The following is a 16011-nucleotide window of genomic DNA, read 5'->3' on the forward strand; positions in this document are numbered from 1 at the left end:
AAGAGAAGAATGAGGGGGGATTTGATAGCTGCTTTCAACTACCTGAAAGGGGGTTTCAAAGAGGATGGCTCTAGACTGTTCTCAATGGTAGCAGATGACAGAACGAGGAGTAATGGTCTCAAGTTGCAATGGGGGAGGTTTAGATTGGATATTAGGAAAAACTTTTTCACTAAGAGGGTGGTGAAACACTGGAATGCGTTACCTAGGGAGGTGGTAGAATCTCCTTCCTTAGAGGTTTTTAAGGTCAGGCTTGACAAAGCCCTGGCTAGGATGATTTAACTGGGACTTGGTCCTGCTTTGAGCAGGGGGTTTGGACTAGATGACCTTCTGGGGTCCCTTCCAACCCTGATATTCTATGATTCTATGATTACCCCGGAGACGTTTCAGGGACAGTTTCGGGAAAAGGTCTACCCACCGGGCGCCAGACCCCGGGCTGTGGCACAGGAATTGAAGGACGCAGGTAGTCGATGGCTACAGCCCGAGTGTCGAACTGCGGCTGAGGTGATTGAACAGGTCATCCTTGAACAATTCGTGCACATCCTCCTGACCCAGTGGAGGGCTTGGGTGTTGTGGCTCTGGCCACAAAGTCTGAACACAGCCATTGCACTTATGGAGGACTTTCTAGAGGCAGAGGCCACAATAGGAATGGCAACGTGCCCCCAAAACCCTGGACCCAGTGCACAGAAACTTGAAAGGGGGGGCCCACCTCCCAAACCAACGTACCACACTGTACCCGACGACCAGATGGCGGCAGGACCGATTTTCCCTGATGCCCTGAGTCCATACCACGCTCCGCCCCTGGATGCTTAACCCGACCACCGGGCCCCAGCCAACCCTGCAGCCCCACCGGTGCATCCACGCGGCCAGAACGCTCAGAGGTAGGACCTTGCTTTCGATGTGGTGATTACGGTCATCTGCAACGGGGCTGTCCCGCGATGGACTGCAACTTTGGCCTGGGGTGCACCGGGGAGCGACGGGCCCGTCCGCCCTCCGTGGCCAAACTGACAGCCCCCATGGAAGTTGCCGGGATCCACGTTGTTGGCCTAGTGGATTCGGGCTGTGGGCAGACCCTTGTCCGCCAGGCGCTCTTCCCGGGCACTGAGCGGACCATTGGGAAGTACAGATTCAGTGCATACACGGAGACATGAAATCATACCCCACGGTTCAGGTCCCCATCACGGTGAACGGAGCAACTCAGTTAATGAACGTGGCAGTGGCATCATCCCTCGCCTATCCAGTGATTCTGGGCCACGACTGGCCAGACTTCATCGAGGTGCTCCAATCCCTACCCACCAAAGAGGCATTTGAGGGAGCTCCGCCGGAGACAAGGACAGGCCCCGACTTGACGTCCGACCCTGGAGTTGGACCAGGTCCTCCACCTGGCAGGACGGCCTGGAAATGGCTGGTCCCCCGCCAGACCTGGTGGACTTTAGTCGAGATCAAAGGGAGGACCCTACGCTCTGGTTTGCCTATGAGCAGCTGGCCCAGGTGGATGATGAGATCGTGGAGGCCCAGCACGCCACCCAATGGCCTAGGTTTGAACTCAATCATGAGCAGCTCTACCACCTTGATCAAGACCCCCAGACCCAAGAGGTCCGGACCCAACTCGTGGTCCCCCACATTCATCGTCAGGCTGTCCTGAAGCTTGCAGATGACATCCCGGCTGCAGGCCGTTTAGGGCAGGAAAAAACTGTGGTTAGGATCCTGGCCAGGTTCTTCTGGCCCGGTGTCTACCGTGAGGTGAAGGATTACTGTGTGTCATGCCCAGACTGCCAACAGGCAGCCCCAGCAGGGGTACGGATAGCCCCCCTGGTCCCTTTACCAGTTGTAGGTGTACCGTTTGAGCTGGTAGCGATGGACCTGGTCGGTCCTTTTCCAAAAAGTAAGGCAGGCCATCACTACATCCTTGTCCTGATGGATTACGCCACCCACTTCCCCGAGGCCGTCCCCTTAAGAAGTATCACCGCCCGCACTATCGCTGCAGAGCTCGTGAAGATCTTCGCAAGGGTGGTTCTCCCACAAGAGATACTCACTGATCAAGGGATTAACTTCCCTTCTAAGATGTTCCATCAGGTATGTGCCCTCTTGGGGATTAAGAAATTGCAGACCTCGGTCTACCATCCCCAGACTGACGGATTGGTCAAACGTTTTAACCGGACCCTGAAGGGAATGTTGCGGCATTTCCCCACCCAGGACCTCCGCCAGTGGGACCAGCTGCTCCCTTCTTTACTACTGGCAATTCGAGAAGTCCCACAGGCGTCCACGAAGTTCTCCCCATTCGAGCTCCTCTATGGGCGGCGACCCCGCGGGGTGTTGGACCTCTTGCAGGAGACTTGGGAACACAACCCGTCCGCAACACAGGGCCTCTTACAATACGTCTTACAACTGCAGGGGTGGCTGGTGCGGGCAGGCAAGCTCGCGAAGGAGAACTTAAACACAGTTCAAAGAGCAGCACTACAATCGGGGCACCTAAGCTCGATCATTTGTGCCATGGGACCGAGTACTCCTCCTGCTCCCTCAGAGGAATCAAAGCTTTTTGCCCGTTGGCAGGGGCCGTATGAGGGGGCCTATCACCTACGAAATTCAGCAACTTGGTTGCCGTAAGGAAAAACAGATTTATCATGTAAACCTCTTAAAACCCTGGTGGGAACGGGAAGGACTACTAGTTGCCCCGTACCCCCCCGAACCGGACCTGGGGCCGCAACCACCCGAGGAGTCGGATAATGGTGAGCCCCAGCTAGCTGAGACACTCACAGTTGAGCAGCAAGAACAGGCCCTCTGCTTAGTAAGGACATTCCCCAAGACATTCACCATGAAACCCGGGCGGACTACATTCACCTACTATGTGATCCAGACTGAACCTGGGGTGGTGGTCCGAGAGACAAGCCGGCCATTGCCTAGGCGAATGCAGGAGGCGTAGAGGAGGAAGTCCAGGCGATGTTGGAGCTGGGTGTTATTGAGCCCTCCCAGAGCGAGTGGCGGAGCCCCATCGTCCTCATACCAAAGCCGGATGGGAGCCGGTGGTTTTGTATTGACTTCCGGAGAATAAATGCCATTTCAAAATTTGACGCCTATCCGATGTCCCGCGTCGATGAACTCCTCAACCGGCTTGGGGAGGCCTGTTATATCACCACATTAGATCTCACAGAGAGGTACTGGAAGATCCCCTTGGATCCCAGGTCCAAGGAGAAGACAGCATTTGCCACCCCTTCAGGGTTGTACCATTTCACCCGGATGCCTTTCGGCCTCCATGGGGCCCCAGCAACCTTCCAGCGTTTGATGGATTGGGTGTTGCAACCACACACGAAGTACTCTGCGGCCTACTTGAACGATGTGGTCATTTATGGCAATAACTGGGGGGAACATCTTAACCAAGTAGCGGCAGTTCTCCAGGACCTCTGCGCAGCTGGCTTATGGCCAATCCAAAAAAATGCCAAATCAGGCGGGAGGAAACCACTCACCTGGGGTACACCTTGGGCTGGGGACAGGTCCGCCCTCTCATCGGGAAAGTCGAAGCACTCCAGGAATATCCGGCACAGACCACGAAGAGGCAGGTTCGTCAATTCTTGGGCTTAGCTGGTTATTACCGGTGGTTTGTACCTCACTTTGCAAGCCTTACCGCTCCAATGACAGAGCTCCTGACCAAGGACAGCCCCCGCCGGGTGCGTTGGTCCGACGAACGTGAGATGGCCTTTCGAACTATCAAAGAACGGCAGTATAGCGATCCAGTACTCTTCAGCCCTGACTTTGATCGTGAGTTCATCATTCAGACTGATGCCTCAGGAGTAGAGCTTGGGGCAGTCCTCTCACAGGAGATGGACCGAGAAGAACACCCCATTGTTTACCTCAGCTGGAAGTTGTTCCCCAGAGAATGGAACTACTCCGTCGTGGAGAAAGAGGCCCTAGCAGTTAAGTGGGCGGTCGATACCCTCCACTACTATGTCCTCGGAGCCCCCTTTGTACTGGTTACGGACCATGCACCCCTGAAGTGGCTTAATAAGATGAAGGACAATAATGCCAGGCTGATGCGGTGGTATCTAGTCTGCAGCCCTATGCCTTGGGGGGGGAGAGATAGCTCAGTGGTTTGAGCATTGACCTGCTAAACCCAGGATTGTGAGTTCAAACCTTGAGGGGGCCATTTAGGGATCTGGGGCAAAAATTGAGGATTGGCCCTGCTTTGAGCAGGGGGTTGGACTAGATGATCTCCTGAGGTCCCTTCCAACTCTGATATTCTATGATTCATGATTCACCATCGGGCAGGAAGGGACAACGCCAATGCGGACTTTCTATCCCATCTCGGAGAGGGTGAGGACGCCAGCTCTGAGGGTCAGGAGCTGGATTTGAGGGGTGGGGTATATAGGGAGCCAGGGTGGCTTCCCTCCGAACCAGAGGGTAAAGAGCCACCCTCTCAGCCTGAGTGGGTGGGGCCAGACCAAGCTTATGCCAATCCCCGGAAGGGGAGGGGCGGAACAGGAAGTACAAAGGGCAGGGCCTTTTGCCCAGCAGGGGCAGCACCAGGGAGGGAGAGAGACACAGGCCGCTGGCTGTTCCCTGCAGGCCATGCTGTCATCCCAGGGTAGGCCCTGGGCCAGGAGGAACCTGACCTGGAGGAAGGACTGAGCCGACAGGGCTGCTGGCCACTGAGTACCCGGAGGACTTGGAGGGGCCAGGCTGTAACCCGAGCCAGCGTGAGCCCGACACAGAGTGGGGGCTGGAGCTACCAGCAGCTGAATACCCAGACGAGCTGGAGGGACCAGAGAGGCCCTCTTGAGAGACCAGTAGGAAGTAGCCCAGGGGCAGAACTGCACAGTGTGGTGGGTGTATTTGGCCAGCGGGGCGTGGGGGGGGCTCTCCGCTGACCCAGCAGCGGGACCCTCGCCTCCCGCCGCTGTCAGGGCCCTGGGCTGGAATGCAGTGGAGTCGGGTGGGCCTGCATTCCCCTACCCCGGCCAACCTGCCTTGGGTAGCAGAATCGCATGCTGCAGACTCGTGCCGGCGCTCCCCTGCCTGAGGGGCGCGCTATTGACTCTGGCCAACGCACCTTCTCCGCTAATTCCCCTGTGCCCGAAAGGTGTGACTAAGGCCTGCCAGTAGGACAGTAGCTCTCCATCGCCCCCTAGAGGCTCGGTGGACCGATTGGAACCTGCCACACCCCTCAAGCTGTACACCCCCTTTCCTGGAGAAGGCTTGATAATAATCCTCACCAGTTGGTACAGGTGACCACAGACCCAAACCCTTGGAACTTAAGAACAATGAAAAATCAATCAGGTTCTTAAAAGAAGAATTTTAATTAAAGAAAAAGTAAAAGAATCACCTCTGTAAAATCAGGATTGTAAATACCTTACAGGGTAATCAGATTCAAAACATAGAGAATCCCTCTAGGCAAAACCTTAAGTTACAAAAAGACTCAAAAACAGGAGTATACATTCCCTCCAGCATAGTTTATTTTACCAGCCATTAAACAAAAGAAAATCTAACGCATTTTCTAGCTAGATTACTTACTAACTTAACAGGAGTTGGAAGGCTTGCATTTCTGGAAGCATCACACAGACAGAAAGAACCCTTTGTTCCCCCCCTCCAGATTTGAAAGTATCTTGTCTCCTCATTGGTCATTTTGGGTCAGGAGCCAGTGAGGTTACCTTAGCTTCTTAACTCTTTACAGGTGAAAAGGTCTTGCATCTGGCCAGGAGGGATTTTATAGCACTGTATACAGAAAGGTGGTTACCCTTCCCTTTATATTTATGACACAAGTCTAGGCATCATGGTAGGCTATTCAGAACATTTGAAAACATGGCCCTATTGACGTCAGTGCGAGTTTCGCTATTGATTTCTGTGAGGCCAGGATTTCACCCAAAATCTCCACAGATTTTCAGAAATGCAATACATAGGAGAAGTGGTTAAAGGAGACAAATAGGAATGGAGAGCTCTCAGCACACCAGCTGCAGAGGGCTGGGAGCTGTGGAGAAGTGCTGCTTCCCCTAAACAAGGAAAGATGCAGCAACTGCTCCTACCTCCCACTGCCTCTTATTTTAACTCCTGCATAACAGTGCTTTCCATGGCTCAAGCACCATATCTTATTTATATTGAACTAGAAATATAACATGCATCTCTTTCTCACTGGATAGTGTATGAGACTCTGACCAACTTTGATGTTTTTATTGACCTCTCACTCCACATCGACAACCATCTGGGTGTGCAAAATGAGGAGAGGATGGGAATATTGTTGCTGCCTTGCCCACACCCCATGTCAAAAACCACAGGGCCCACCCATGAACTGATGCAGGTTGATCTGGTCTGCCGATTCCTGACCCTGGAAGAAAAGGAGTGGCAATGGTCCAATAACTTATGCTTTTATAGCACAGCACTAGGACATGCCCTTGCCTCTTGCCCATTGCAGACCTTGATCAGCAAGGAATTGGGAAATAAGCAAGCCCAGGGGGCAGCCTGGGGCCACTAGGGCACTATGCTCCTGAACTATTCCCCAGCCATTGAGGGACACCTGATCCAGAACGTGTGGTTCTTCTCCACACTTCCAAGTACAACTACATTTATGTATCATGGATGGGGCCAAGCTCATTTTCCCCTTAGTGGGCCCTGATCAATTCCGGGGGTTGCCAATAATTTCATAGATGTTGAAGTCGCTTAAGCCCTACAAATCCCTCTCCACTTAAAACCTACATTAGTTCTCGTAGAGATGATAGATGTGTTACTCCTGTCCTTGGGGATAATGATGCAGGGAACGGTAGCCCTAGAGGCCGTACTGCAGGGTTATTGGGAGGTGCTACAATTCAATGGTTCTTGGAGTCATCTGGCAGGAGCAGCATGACCCTTGCATCTCCTGGTGAGAGAAGAAGACAAACTTCCCTCTGAACATTTCCAAAGGGTCTGCCTGCATGCAGCTGGCCCCAAGTCTTGTTTTTCTTTGTTCATCTCTGTCTCTTTCTTATTTTGTATTTAAGAGTTGAATGTCAGGTTTATTTGAGTGCATCAGTAATAAAGACGTTGAATTTTTTAAATCAATGCTTTAAGATACAGTGTAGAAATACAATACCTATAAATTGGCTTCAGCCCATGTTTGCACAGGCCTACCCTACAGCTCAACTGTTGTGCTGTCAGGAGCCCACAGTGAGGGGCAGTGTATATCTGCACTGTCTCAGGAGAAATCCAGGAGGAAGGCTGTGACTCTGTGAACATGTCTTGTTCCTAAAGTTTGTCTCCGCCTCTAAGTCTGTCCTCCACTGCTGCTGGGTCTATACCTGAAGCAGTTATGTAAGCTGGAGTGTTGGGGGAATTAGTCAAAGGCTTAGGATTGCCAATTTTGGATTGGACAAATTCCTGGAGATTTCATCACGTGACATAACCTTTAATTAAAGATTAATCTTTAATTCCTGAAGACTCCAGGACAATCCTGGACGGTTGGCAACTCTATCAAACTCCACCCGATGAAGTGAGCTGTAGCTCACGAAAGCTTATGCTCTAATAAATTTGTTAGTCTCTAAGGTGCCACCGGTACTCCTTTTCTTTTTGCAAACTCCACCAAGTCTCTGCTTTATCGGTTAAGTTGCCTGTTCTAGCCTACCAGTGAGAGTGGAGGACATAGTGGCTCCATGGAGTCTGCTTTTCTCCTGTGCTGCTATCTGTTATGTGAGTAGCTTGCACAGGAGCATAAGTAAGTGCATTGCCCCCCCCCCACGCTAGCTGGGTCACAGGTTGCCCAGAAATGAGCATTGTAATAGGTAGACTTATTGCTAGTTTATGTTTGTCCTTTTTCCACTCATGTATAACAAACAAGCTCATGTAATTCTAAAGTCATAGTCCAATAAACCTATGTTATGTTCAAAAAACTTCCAAAAGATATTTATTTATGTAACTTTACCTTCAATTTATCACTTTTTAAGTTTGGACTTTAAAGGTTTAATAATGCTTTTTTTTACTGTCATTCATGTGTCTTCCTATGCACAGGAAATAATGTTATCAATATGGAGATGAATAGAGGATAATCTTGGCATAGTATAGCATTTTGTAGAACTAATGTGCTTTTGTCAAAAGAGGGGAAGTATCTGCCTATTGTTCTGTTACTATAGGAGGGGTAGGGAGATCTGTTGGGAGTCATTTATTGCTGTAGGAAGTTATTACAAAACAGCATTACAGCAAAGGCTACAGAAGTACTTACTGAAATGAGTAAAACTTGAAAGCTTTTCAGCCCACTTATCAAAATGTTTCAGTTTCCATTTCAATGCAGATGAAAAAATTTGGAATATAGGAAATTATTCCATATCACATACAATTTTATTAATCACAAATCTTAAAAAAACCCCAAACAGCTTAGGCCTATTGTAATCAGATCTGTGTTAAACCTTTTATGGATGAATCTGTAATTATAGTATCAAGTTATGTAGAAGAGAAAAAATGTCAAATGTTAAAATAAATAAATGTGCCATCTAGATTACAATAATCAAGAGCTGATAGACTATTATTATTGATTTGAGTGACTGGCACTGTAGCAGCCATATGCTTGTTTAATCTTTTTAAAAAAATACAGTATTTTTTATTTGTCTCTCTTGACATACTTGATTTACGAATACTAAATAAGCCTTCTCTGAACCACTTTTGAGATGTAGAGGGAGAGAGTATTCATTTAAAGGAACACAACAGTTGGTAGAGGTGATGGTCTCAATCTAATTCTCAATGGACAGGGGTGCAAATCACAAACCACCTCCATTATTAGCTCTACTTCACAGTCTCAGCAGAGAGACCAAGGACTGAATGGGCATAAAGACATACCTCAGGAGGTTCCCTCTAGGATAGATTAAAGGCATATTGATGAGGCAGTGTGAAGGACCTTGTACTGGTGCTCTATTTGCGCTGTGCCTTTAAGGGCTTCAGTGAGGCACCTTGTGAAAACACTGAATTCATACAAAACATTTTTAAAATCTGTTACAAATAAAAGAATGTATGTGATTATTATATAATGCTGATACAATGATTATATAATTTCCATTATTATGGGATACTTTGATTAATTTCTGCCAGCACCCAGAAAGGTCAGGTCCAGAATTTGGAATATCAAAAAGATGCCCATAATCAGGGATGGTTGAGGCTCTTCCAGATGCAGCGCTCCCACTGAATGAGAGTCCCATATACAGAGTGATTATACCATTGAACCAAATACATTCATCTAAGCAGATATTTCTCAGCTGTGGATGTAAATGTTTTTAAACTCTTCATAGACAAACTAATCTATATCTTAAGATGTGGTAACTAATATACCAACAGCTGTGTTAGTTTTCAGTCAATCATTAATTTGGCATCAAATTAACAACCCATACGTGAAACAAATTTTTCCTCCACAGAAATGAAGACAAAATTGAAATATTATTCCAACATCATTGCTAACACCAATTCACACTAATGTTTAATATAATTCCTGTGATTCATTGTTAACTGGAATTTTCTTTCCAAATTTCAAAACAGAAAAATTGTGTGATTCTCAATTTGTTACATTTGGTTAACAAAGACACTTTATTAAATTTTAACACAATTTCATGGTTTTCCCATTTTGTCATTGACTTCCTGTACATTTAGTATTTTTTGCTGAGCAGCATACTGTATGAAAACTCAAGCTGAACTACAATTTGGCAGATACAATAATTAGCAAATTGAGTACTCACAATAAAAGAAGATATTTCCACTCTGGAATGCAGCTAGAGCTAGAACCCTCTAACTTTACAGCCTGCCAATCAGGATTGAGCTCTTATAATAAGTCCTCTGAAGAGGACTTAAGTGGTACATACGTATTACATTGGCTATCTACACAAAAGTGGATTTCAACTTGTGTGTTGATAGTCTGAATGGGAAGTTGACATCATGTCTCTTTCAACCTCCCAAAATCCAAATGTGTAACTTTTTTAACGGAATCTTGATAAATAGAGACCAGCCTTATTTCTGCAATGTTTTACTCTTCCATTTTTCTCCTCTGCAACCCCTTTGCTACTGTTCCCTTTCTACCTCTTCTCCTTCTTCTTGTCCTCTTTTGTTGACTCCCTTATTGACTTCCTTTATCTCTATATTTTAAAAAACATAATGGGTTTCTTCTCCAGTGTGGTCTTAAGTTTTACTGATAGCAAATCTAGAAGCCATCCCACTGATAAGCAATACACAAAGTCACTGCTCAGTTCTAGGAAAAAATATGGTTACCTGCCATGTTCATACTAGAAAAGAAATAAAAGTAAAGACAGAAACTGTCTCAGTAGAATGGTACAATGAAAGAACAAAATCCATTTCTTGTATAACTCCTTTGTTTATTATTTATATTGCAGTAGTACCTACAGGTCCAAACTGAAATCAATGCCCCATTATGTAAGATGCTGCAGGTAGGTAAGAGATACACCATGCCTTGAGAATTTACAGACTAAGCACAGCATGAGAGAAAGAAAGCATTATTATCCCAATTTTACAACCCGGGAACTGAGACACAAAGAAAAAATGACCTGAAGTCACACAGGAAATGTGTGGTTTCAGAGTAGCAGCCGTGTTAGTCTGTATTCGCAAAAAGAAAAGGAGTACTTGTGGCACCTTAGAGACTAACAAATTTATTAGAGCATAAGCTTTCGTGAGCTACAGCTCACTTCATCGGATGCATTTGGTGGAAAAAACAGAGGAGAGATTTATATACACACACACAGAGAACATGAAACAATGGGTTTATCATACACACTGTAAGGAGAGTGATCACTTAAGATAAGCCATCACCAGCAGCAGGGTGGGGGGAAAGGAGGAAAACCTTTCATGGTGACAAGCAAGGTAGGCTAATTCCAGCAGTTAACAAGAATATCAGAGGAACAGTGGGGGGTGGGGTGGGAGGGAGAAATACCATGGGGAAATAGTTTTACTTTGTGTAATGACTCATCTCTACCAATGTGATATATGCCATCATGTGCCAGCAATGCCCCTCTGCCATGTACATTGGCCAAACTGGACAGTCTCTACGTAAAAGAATGAATGGACACAAATCAGACATCAAGAATTATAACATTCAAAAACCAGTTGGAGAACACTTCAATCTCTCTGGTCACTCGATCACGGACTTAAGAGTGGCTATACTTCAACAAAAAAGCTTTAAAAACAGACTCCAACGAGAGACTGCTGAATTGGAATTAATTTGCAAACTGGATACAATTAACTTAGGCTTGAATAGAGACTGGGAATGGATGAGTCATTACACAAAGTAATGTTTTTTTTTTCCACCAAATGCATCCGATGAAGTGAGCTGTAGCTCACGAAAGCTTATGCTCTAATAAATTTGTTAGTCTCTAAGGTGCCACAAGTACTCCTTTTCTTTTTGCGAATACAGACTAACACGGCTGCTACTCTGAAACCTCTCCTTACAGTGTGTATGATAAACCCATTGTTTCATGTTCTCTGTGTGTGTGTATATAAATCTCTCCTCCGTTTTTTCCACCAAATGCATCCGATGAAGTGAGCTGTAGCTCACGAAAGCTTATGCTCTAATAAATTTGTTAGTCTCTAAGGTGCCACAAGTACTGCTTTTCTTTTTGCGAATACAGACTAACACGGCTGCTACTCTGAAACCTGACATCTATGTTGTGAAACATCTGGAGTGCAATTATTAGTTTGCAGATTGAAAAACCCTTCAGTGAAGAAAGCAAAGGTTTTAATAAAAACTAAATAATATAAACATCTGATACATTAAATAGATATTCTTTTAATAGATGAGAAAGTGGTGAAAGCACCTTCACGTGAGACATTTGAAACTAGCTTGGGAAAAACATTAGTGGAGGTAGCAATCCTGTATTCAGAGAGGGGATGGAATGGATAACCTAACTGATCTTTTCAAACTTTAACTTCTCTGATTCTATGTGGCTTTTCCCTGAACATTTTATTCATAATCTGCAATATGTTTTTTCTACAAAAATTGCTATTCCAAAATGTAAAAACTCTAATTGTGAATGCCCATCGGATAGTTAAATGGCTATCTGATTTGTGTGCACAGAAATCTAAGACTTTCATGAGCAAACGCTTGTACCCCTTTTCGATTATTTGGTGGTATTTAATATGTAGAGTTCAGTGAAAAGACTAACTAAGACCTGAATTATTTGATGCACGTATGATAGCACCAGCACTAGATAAGTTTTTTCTATAAACTAGACAATGCCTTTAGGGAGAAAAACCCTTTGGTTTGTTCTCACACTTTTCTTATGTCCTGGGGATAGAAAGTGAAAAGTGCCCTAGTGAATTTTCTCAGAGTACAATACATATGTTACAATGAAGAACAAAGCAACTACAGTACACCCTTGCTATAACAAACCCCTCAGGATCCAAGCCATTTGTTCGTTATAGCCAGGGGTTTATTATAGCAAGAAAGCCACTGTGGGGGAGGGAGGACTCTGTAGCTGTGGTGGGGGCTGAGAGCGCCGCCAGCCCCCGCTGCAGTGGCAGGGCTGGAGGTGGGATCCAGGGACTGGGTTCATTATATCTGAAGGTTCATTATTATGAAGGGCATTATAGTGAGAGCATATTGTAGTGGATGTGCAATATTTTTATTACAAAATCTGGATGCCTTCATTGTTTTTAATTCTTTCAGCTTTGACAAATTGGTAAAATTTAAAAAACTGCTATATTTTCAACACAAACATGAATATTTTTGAATTCTAAACTATTTTCCCCTACAAACAGATCATTTTTTATATTGAACTCAGAAATTTGGGAATGTCAGTTTGATACCATTTCATGGAAAGCAAAATATTCAGGCTGTAAAACAGTTTGAAATAAAGTGCATGCATGTGTAATTTTGTGACAGATATTCATTATTTTCTAAAACCTTATGTGGCTCGGAAGAGTCCCTCACACTATATACACACACACTGTGATAGTGTAGAGAACTTACCTCTTGCCTGAGGTTTGCTTTTATAGTTAACTTGAATGACACAACTTCTTCCTAAGCGTGGCTTGTTCCTGGGCTTTTTTCCTGCATCTACTTCCTTCTTCCTTCCCAAGGAGATACAATCCCTCTCATACCTGGGACTGGAGCTTATGTGTCCTGCCTGGTATGGCTTCCAACATGAGCCAATAGAATAGTCCTGCCTATCTCTTTCTTCAGAGTCCTAAATCCTGACAACCTGTAACACGCTATAATAAATGATGGGAGTACCTCAAAGGGAACACATATGTGCCATAATAGTGAGAGCCAAGTATTTTTAAAAAGTAACCAGGACATCAGCAAGTATTTTTTAAAGTTAAAGAACAACACAAACACTATTGCCTCTAATTTTTTGCAAAGGTCAAACACTGCACTACAATGTTATATAAGTAAAAGGGTTTCATAAACAATGAAAGCACTCTTTGTTTCTGAAACTAGACCATCTGCTCTTCTTCCTTAGGCGGCTGCTGGCGTAAAGGATGTAGATTGGATGGCTGTTGCTTGACAACTAAAGACAAAAAATGGTTTAGTAAACATAACCAGGAAACAAGATAGGAAAGATGGAAAAATTATTTGTTGAGAGAGGACACTGATTCTAGGTGCCCATGTACCTTAAACAAAGACATAACAAATATCATAGTTTAAATAAATCTGCTTTTCTAGGCAATAATTGCCACCTACCAGCAACTAGAGGAATTGCATCTGGGACAAGCCTGCAAATTTTGGAGGTACAGCGATAAAGGTCCTGTAAATCACCTTTGTGATGATGAAGGATGTCCCCACCATCAGACAATATTGTGGGCAAAAGGGGGTGATTATAAAAGGAAACATTAGCAACCATTCCTGGTTAAAAGTTCCAATCTTTCATCACTATAGAACTAGGTTTGTGTAGTTCTCTGCTAGGGAGAGTCCCTGCTTTGGAGAGAAAAAAGAAAAGGAGTACTTGTGGCACCTTAGAGACTAACAAATTTATTAGAGCATAAGCTTTCGTGAGCTACAGCTCACTTCATCGGATAGCTCACGAAAGCTTATGCTCTAATAAATTTGTTAGTCTCTAAGGTGCCACAAGTACTCCTTTTCTTTTTGCGAATACAGACTAACACGGCTGCTACTCTGAAACCTGCTTTGGAGAGAGAAACTCACTGGGAAGCCAGCAGGCAGCACTGGTCTCGGGAAGCGTGATATGAAGGAATAGGTCATACTTTTAGCACGGAAAATATTGAACATATAAAGTAGACATACTAGTCCTAATCCACAACTCTTAAGAGATACACCTATCATCAGGGCTTAAATTCTCATATAGTATTTTCTGGAGCCCACCACACACCCTCCTCCCCATTTGGGGCTCTGGACTTCAGCTGCAAGGCGGGTGGGTCTCAGAGTTTTAGCCCCATGAGGCATGCTGGGGCTCAGTGCTTCAGCCCCACAGGGTGTGCCGGGACTTGGGGGCTTCAGTCATACAGGGCACACTGGGGTTTGGGGCTTCTACCCTGCAGGAGGCACCTGAAAATATTTACTGGAGGTCTGCTCCAGACAGCTCTGGCTGAATATAAGCCCTGCTGTGACGAAAGTGGGAATGTTCTTAATGTTTTCTCTGAATACTGGGTGGGTGCCTTAGTTTCCCCTAGGCATTTCTTAAGTATCTAAGTGGTGGGATAAGGGTGTGTGATTGTTGCAGAGCCCTAGAGGGCCAGTGTGATGGTGTCTGCACAGAGACTGGCTGACACTGTCTCCTAGCAACTGATGGCCTAGGCCCCTCCCCTGCAAGGTGTGAGTTGAAGGTGTTGGAGAAAAAAGAGATCTGGTGGCCTTGTGGCCCGGGAAAGAGACAAAGGCCAGAGGAGGGGCAGGAGAGTTTCAGTTTGGAGCTGGCTGGGGAAATGGAAGGAGGCCCAGATGGGGCTCTGGCCTCCCTGCTCCTCAAGACGGACCTGAGGGGTCCTGTTCTCTGTACCTACAAGTTTTAGACCATGTTCCTGTCATTTAATAAACCTTCTGTTTTACTGGCTGGCTGAGAGTCATGTCTGACTGCGGAATTGGGGTGCAGGGCCTTGTGCCTTCCCAAGAAGCCCCGCCTGTGCAGGCTCGCTGTGGGAAGCGCACGGTGTGAAGGGGGTTGCTGGATGCTCTGAGGTCAACCCCAGGAAGGTCGAAGCTGTGTAAGCTTCTTGCCCTGGAGACAGTATGCTCACAAAGAGGAGGCATGCTCCCCCAGAGTCCTGACTGGCTTTGTATGGAGTAGTTCCAGAGCATTGCCCGGTGACTTCGTGACACCTGCCTATCATGTTAAAAGCCTGCATGGAAAGAAGGCCATGAGAAAGCCTTGGCATGACAAACAAGCAATATTTAAATTCATCAGTAATTTCTCATAAAAAACGTCCAAGATACTTTTTTATAGTAAAGATGGACACTGTGCATCCGTCCATGGAGATGTATAATATAGCACATTTTTAGCTTACCAGTAGAGGGCTTGGTGCAGCTGCAGGGGAGCAAACAGAGATCTGAACTGGTTTCAGAGTAGCAGCCGTGTTAGTCTGTATTCGCAAAAAGAAAAGGAGGACTTGTGGCACCTTAGAGACTAACAAATTTATTAGAGCATAAGCTTTCGTGAGCTACAGCTCTACTCTGAAACCTGTCATTATGGACAATGTTATCCGTGAGTTGAAGGGCTGCTACAAAGCAACTAACGACATTCGTTGTACGTTTCCTTTGGTTCTAAGGGATGTCACGCTGGAGCCTGAGAAACTGAAAGCAGCATCCAAATGTCTGCTTCTCCTCGGGATCTGGGAGAGAACTTCCCAGCGGAAATGGTGCATCCGGGGAAACCAAACCAAACCAAACCACTTCAGCTCTGCTTTTGGCAACGAACATGAACTGCCTCTGCTGCCGCACCGCATTTTCAGTGACGCGTACACGGCCCGAGGCAATTTTTCACCCATTGCCCGTGTCTGGGTGAGAAGCCAAAGGAAGTTTCCGGGAGCTGGCCCGCCCCGAAGAGTGCGGCTCGCTGCGGCGGCCCAGCCACGCTTTACGGGGGCGTCCCCTGGCTGGGTGACGCGACCTGGCGAGGC

The sequence above is a fragment of the Dermochelys coriacea genome, chromosome 6 (genome assembly GCF_009764565.3).
Source record: "Dermochelys coriacea isolate rDerCor1 chromosome 6, rDerCor1.pri.v4, whole genome shotgun sequence".
NCBI lineage: Eukaryota > Metazoa > Chordata > Testudines > Dermochelyidae > Dermochelys > Dermochelys coriacea.